This window comes from Egretta garzetta, unplaced genomic scaffold, assembly GCF_000687185.1.
Source record: "Egretta garzetta isolate BGI_Z169 unplaced genomic scaffold, ASM68718v1 scaffold497, whole genome shotgun sequence".
Taxonomy (NCBI): domain Eukaryota; kingdom Metazoa; phylum Chordata; class Aves; order Pelecaniformes; family Ardeidae; genus Egretta; species Egretta garzetta.
In genome coordinates, this window is record NW_009260349.1 from 60,481 (window position 1) to 66,336 (window position 5,856).

Consider the following 5,856-nt stretch of genomic DNA (forward strand, 5'->3'; position numbering starts at 1 on the left):
GCAAAAGCAGGCTTCCCCTTCCGGAGGCACAGCCTCCCCGTCGGCAGCTCGCAGATGTGCGCGGGGATCTGGGGCTGGTGACTCCATGGGGGTGGACTTTTTTGGTTTCGCAGAAAGGAAATGGTTTCCCCCTCATCCCACCCTGCCGTGCAGCCGAATGAGGTTGCAAGGTGGGATGTGCAGGGGGATGAACACAGGGTGGGTAACCTTGCCCCAGGCTTATGGCACCCCAGTCCTTCACCCATGGGACTGAGATGCAGAGAGACAGATGCACCCTCCACCTTCCCCTGCCGACACCGCAGCAAGGAGGGATGAGACGGAGCGATGGAGGTTTTACCCTGGAAACCAGACCACCCTTTCCTCACCCAAAGAGCCACCAGCCAAGTACGGGGACAGCACCAGCTCAGACAGGTGGCCTGGATGGAAAAGGCACCAGCCCTACTCGCCTAGAAGGGCTTAGCCCCGCTGGGGACTGTGGCAGTAGATCCGAGGACGAATACAGCAATTGCTAAGGTGCTTCCTCCAGATAAACATCCTCCGGTTTGCAACACCAAGGCTGAAAGTGCCCCAGCTACACACGTGCCCACCCAAGTCCCCACCGTACCCAGGAGCACCCTCTCCCTTTCCCAGTGGGACTCTCACTGCAGCCACACGTGGCACCAGCAGCTGTGACACCAGGACCCTCAGCTTCACCCCAGGCAGTGCCTGCCCGGGAGCACTCGCCCAGCACCTGGAGCTGGAGGCCTGATGGGAGAACCAGGAGAGGAGCAAATGTCCTCTGGTGGAGGGTGAACTGGCCCCCCCGTCCTTCCCCCAGCTCCGGCTCTCTCTGCTCCACGCAGTGCAGCCCCCCGGTTGGGAAAAGCCACCGCGCCACCTCATCCAGGGAGCAAAGTCACCCTAAATTCCCACCCTGTGCCCCCCACCCCTATTTCCAGGGCTGGTATCCCCCCCATTTGCCATGCCAGAAGGGGAAGCACACAGCTCCCCAGGCCACAGCGAGACCCCACGCAGAGTCCTGACAAAAGCTGAGACATGCCAGGCCGGGGGTGGGGGGGGAAAGACAGATCCACTGCGGATCAAATCATCCGCCATGAGAAACACTGCTTGGGGCAGGAGGAGGGGGCTGGGGGGGTCCTATTCCCATGGAAAGCACAGGGCTCTTTTTTCAGTTACACAAGATGAAACCACAGGGATATAAATGTCACTGCCTCTTTGAGAGCATTAATGAAAATAAACCCATTTAATAGTTTGCAGATGCCGTTTCTGTAAACCTAAAAAAAGCAGGGAATAAATATTTCTTCACTAAATATCTATATGTATATATATATTTGAAAACATTCACTCCTAATCTTAGGGCCCCTCCTTTGCCGTGCTCTTGGCAGTTTATCGCAGCCTGTCAGTCAACGCTGAAGCCTCACCGAGACGAGATACAAATTGTGCCGACAGAGGGGTAGCAGGGCGGAGGGATTATTGTAATCTAAGCTCCCTTTCGCCCTTCCTATTTGTACATTTCAATTACTTGTAACAAGATCCACGATGGATTTTTTTTTTTTCTGCATGTCTGTGTTTTGCAAATTTTTGTAAGGTTTTTGTAAAAACAACTCTTGTGAAATAATGGAGGAATAAATATTTTACTGAGTAGAGACGTGTCTGTGCACGTGATGGGGACGTGGCTCTCTCCTCACCAGCCACGGTGGTTTCCCCACCTGCCCTGGGCCAGCAGCATGGGCAGGGACAGCCCGCCCTGGGCGAGGGGGCAAGAGCCATGACCTGGCTGCCTTCACTTTGCGTGATGGTGGCATCTCACACCTTCTCCCCGAGACCTGGATTTCATCCCAGGCTCCCAAAGAGCAAGTGGCCCATGCGCCCCGGAAGAGGGGCAGGAGTACGGGGGGAGCGCATCAAAGCCCCGTGGGGCCGGGGGACGATGTTCCCGCAGAGGAGCTACTGGGCTTCACTCCGGCTTGGGGACCCTCGAGCTAATGCCTGGAGATGGTGGAAACTCAAGGGGCAGAGAAAACACCTTAACAAAGATCCCTGCATAACTGCTGATTGCATGGCCTTCCCAGATCCCTCTTACTTCATTTTGGGATAACAAGCGTGGGCTACTGAGGAACGGGTGTCAGGGAAGAAGGCTGGGTTTGCTTTTCCCCTTCCAAATTCCCCTGGAAGCAGTGGAGCTTACAGGGTTTGCCCTGGTCAGCTTGCAAATTCCCCACAGAGCAGCAGCTCACGTTAAAGCTGGCCCCAGCTCACACCCACAGCCTTGGGAGCGGCACCCACTTTTGCCCCCATCAGCAAGGGAATGGGCTGAGATGGGATGCGGCCAGGAGCAGGCAGCAGAGCCCTTGCTGCTAGGTTATGGGGTCAAATCCAACATTGTAAATGGGGGTGGAAACCTGCAAATACTAATTGATGCTCCACAGATGTCAGGGATGAGCATCTGTTACAGAAGTCCTGTCCTCCTGGGACGGGCGCTCATCAGTGGTCCCAGCAGAGACCACCAGAAAGTTATTGCACAGCCCTGGGAGCTGGAAACAGGCAATGTGGAAGTCTGGACCTGCTCCGAAAATTGGAGGCACTGAGGAAATAAGGAGATCGTCTCCTACACCATCGCTGCAGGCACATCCCGGCACTCGGTCAGATGCTGTTCTGTCGAGCGCACAGACTCGGTAAGGGCTGGGCAGCACAAGCACTTTGAATCCAAATGAGCACTAAATCCAGTTCTTCCAGGCTCCATTCTGTGCACCAAGGAGGGCATTAACCTGGTGAGCTGCAGGCTGGGCATGGATGGGGCACATGGGCAGAGAGCCAGGCTGCGGGGGTGAGAGGATGCAGGACCTGAAGGGCAGCCCAGCCTTGCTGGGGCTCAGCAGAGCCTTCCAGTTGAGCCAATTTGCAAGGAGCTGGGGTCAGTACGGGATGCTGTGAGCAGGATGGCTCCCAGGGAGAGCCCCTGCCCAGCCCACTGCAGGGGAGCTGGGCAGCATGTGGCTCCCTGGGGCTTTTCTCCTCCAGGTCTACAGAAATTGAGCTAAGAGGCAAGGAAGAAGAGTCAAGTTCTGCATGGACAACTAGCTAAAAGATATGAAACCAAAGGGTAGGAATAAACCATCAGCTCCTAGACTGAAAAGTGCTTCCCAGGGAGCAAAGGCCCACGGGTGCAGAGCATCCAAAAGCAGGGGAAGTGGTGGTCAGAGGCAGCCAAAGCCAAAAAGAGCTCCAGGAGCTCAGCCATAAAGCAGAAGAGGTAATGCAAGGCTGAGAGGTGCGAAGATGTACCCAGGGCAAACCGCCCAGCACACCCTCAGACTGAAGAGCAGCAAGTCAAGTGGCAGAAATTGCTAGGAAAGGATTAGAAAACAAGGCAGAAAGTGCCCTCACAGCTGTCGTAGAAACCCGCAGTGCAACCAAAGCCTGAAATCCATCACCTCAAGATACTGCGGAGATGAAAGTTATAAAGTGTATTCAGAGAGGGTTAGAGAGTTAATAGTGGGTGGGTCTGTGTCGGTGCAACGTGGCAGAGATTCAACTGCCTGTGCAGAAAACTGCTGATTTGCAGCAGTGGGGAGGGCTGGGTGGAGAAGGGACACCCTGGGCTCGCCTCGTTTCTTTTACCTGCCATGGTATAGCTTACAGGACACCTGTGTCACCTCCTCCTCCTCCCCAAGCCATCCCCGATCCCCCCTTCACAGCCAGGGGACTGCAGCTCTCCCACATACCCCAAGGAGCTCAGCTCTACGAGAGCCCGCAGGATGAGTTCCCTCCCGGCAGCAACTCCTGTGTCCCCCATCATCAGTAGCCTTTGTGACACACAAACCCCACGGGACTGCAAGGTTGAGGAAGGACCCCTACAGCAACGCATCCCAGCTTTCCTCAGAGGGGAACAAGGCTCATCCCATTTCATCCCAGTGCTTCAGTGCAGCACCCAGTAGAAGGGGAGCACATCCCCATGTTGGACATCACCCCAAGCCCACTAAATTGCCTGAGCTTTCACGTCTTCCCACCCCGTTTTCAGTTCTAGGGGAAGAAAAACAGGGGGTAGCCACACAATGAAAGGCTTGGAAGGGGCACAAATCCTCCACAACACAGCCGCAGAGCTCCTTGTACCATCCTAGGGGCAGTGGGCGACTCCATGGACAGACAGAGAGATTGTATCTCAGCACCTGGAGCTACGCTGGTGCCCAGGACCATCACTGGGGCTCAGGGCACCCCATACATGATTTACAGGTCTGATCTGAGGGATGTGCAACCTGCAAAGCCATACCAGCCCACACCAGCAGCCGTGGTCCCACACACCATGCCATGGTACTGCTCCACTACTGCTTTGTAACCACTTATTTATCCATTGAGTAAGTGACCTGTAGATCATTAAGGTCATTTGTCTAACCTCAGGCAGAGAATATCACCCAAGCAGCATCCTCATGTCCTCAGCACATGGCCAATGCAGAGCATCCCTTTGGAAAGCATCCAGCCCAGAGCCAAAAGACCCTTGGAAGTGAAGACCTTGCAGATCCCAGGGCAGATTCTTCCAGTGACTCACGATTGTTAACTGCTGGAAATGTCACTTATTTCCTGCCTGAACTGTCCCGGAGCAGAAGATCTCAACCCATGGTCTGCCAGCTCCCAGGAGCTGATGGACCGCTTCCAAGGAGCCTGCAAACCAGGAGGCAGATGAGCACGGAGAGCTGTGGCTCACCTGGCAGGGTCTGCGCTCCCCAGGGGAGGGACATGCCACAGAAGGCTGCTGGTGAAGAGGAGCTCAAAGGCACTGCACTACCTCTCGTCTTCCAGCATGGGGAGGGAGGTTCCCCTGAGGAAGCAGTCCATCATGGACACGTCCATCACCAGAACTGATTTCTTCAGGAGACCTGGTCTCCCTCCACACACCACAACTTCAGCTGGGGGCGGGAGGGGGGAGTTTGCAAGAACTTTATTTGCAAATGGTATTTCCTTCCTCGAAGCAGTTGGTTTTCAACCAGCTGACTCCCAGAGGGAAGGTCTCAGCTGATGGGAGGACCTCCCTGTGCCCCCTTTCCTTGTTTCTGACCCCACAGCCTGACACTTGCGCGTGGCTTTCCGACTGATGAAAAGTCAAAGTTTGCCCTTGCAGTATTTTAATGAGAACAATTTTACATTGTCATCAGCACTGGCTGCCACGGCAGCGAGACAAAACAGAGCTCACATTTTCCAGCTCGCAGGGATGCCAGCCTGGTTATCCCCATCCAGAATGAATTGTACAGACATCTAGCGGTTACAGCATCCTCCTCTCCCGCTACCCTTGCGCCGAGCCTTTCTCCCTCTGGTGGCAACGGGAAGGTCCAGAGACCCTCCAAGTCCTGCTGACGCCACCTACAAGCTGCAAAACCACATTTAATATGACAGCAACCTGTCATCTCCCAGCAGCTGAGCCCCACCTGTCCTGGGGGACGCGATCGTCACCCCCAACTCTGCGCTTCACTTGGCAGGAGCATCTCCTCCCTGCAGCTGAGATTTTGCTCACTGCTGCTTCTTTCCAAACCCCCAAAGGAACCAACCTAAGGCAGCATAGAAGCTTCCCAGAAGCTGGATGGCAGCTCTCCGCTGGGAGTGTAAGGCTCTGTCACAATTTGGGAAGGAGGGGAAGAAGCAAAGGTCCTCTTTGTAGTGGGTGTTACAAAGCCAAGGAAGAGTTACTGCATGCAAGGAAAAATTAGCACATGCAGACGGGCAGCGAGGCCTGGAGTGAGGCAGAGCATCGCGTCTGCCTGCTCCGGAGAGGGCACGGGAGCAGACGCGAGCCTCCCTCCTCGACCCGCTCCGCAAGGAATGGCACCCATCCATCCCTCTGCCCCAAGCACCTCAGCCCCCCCC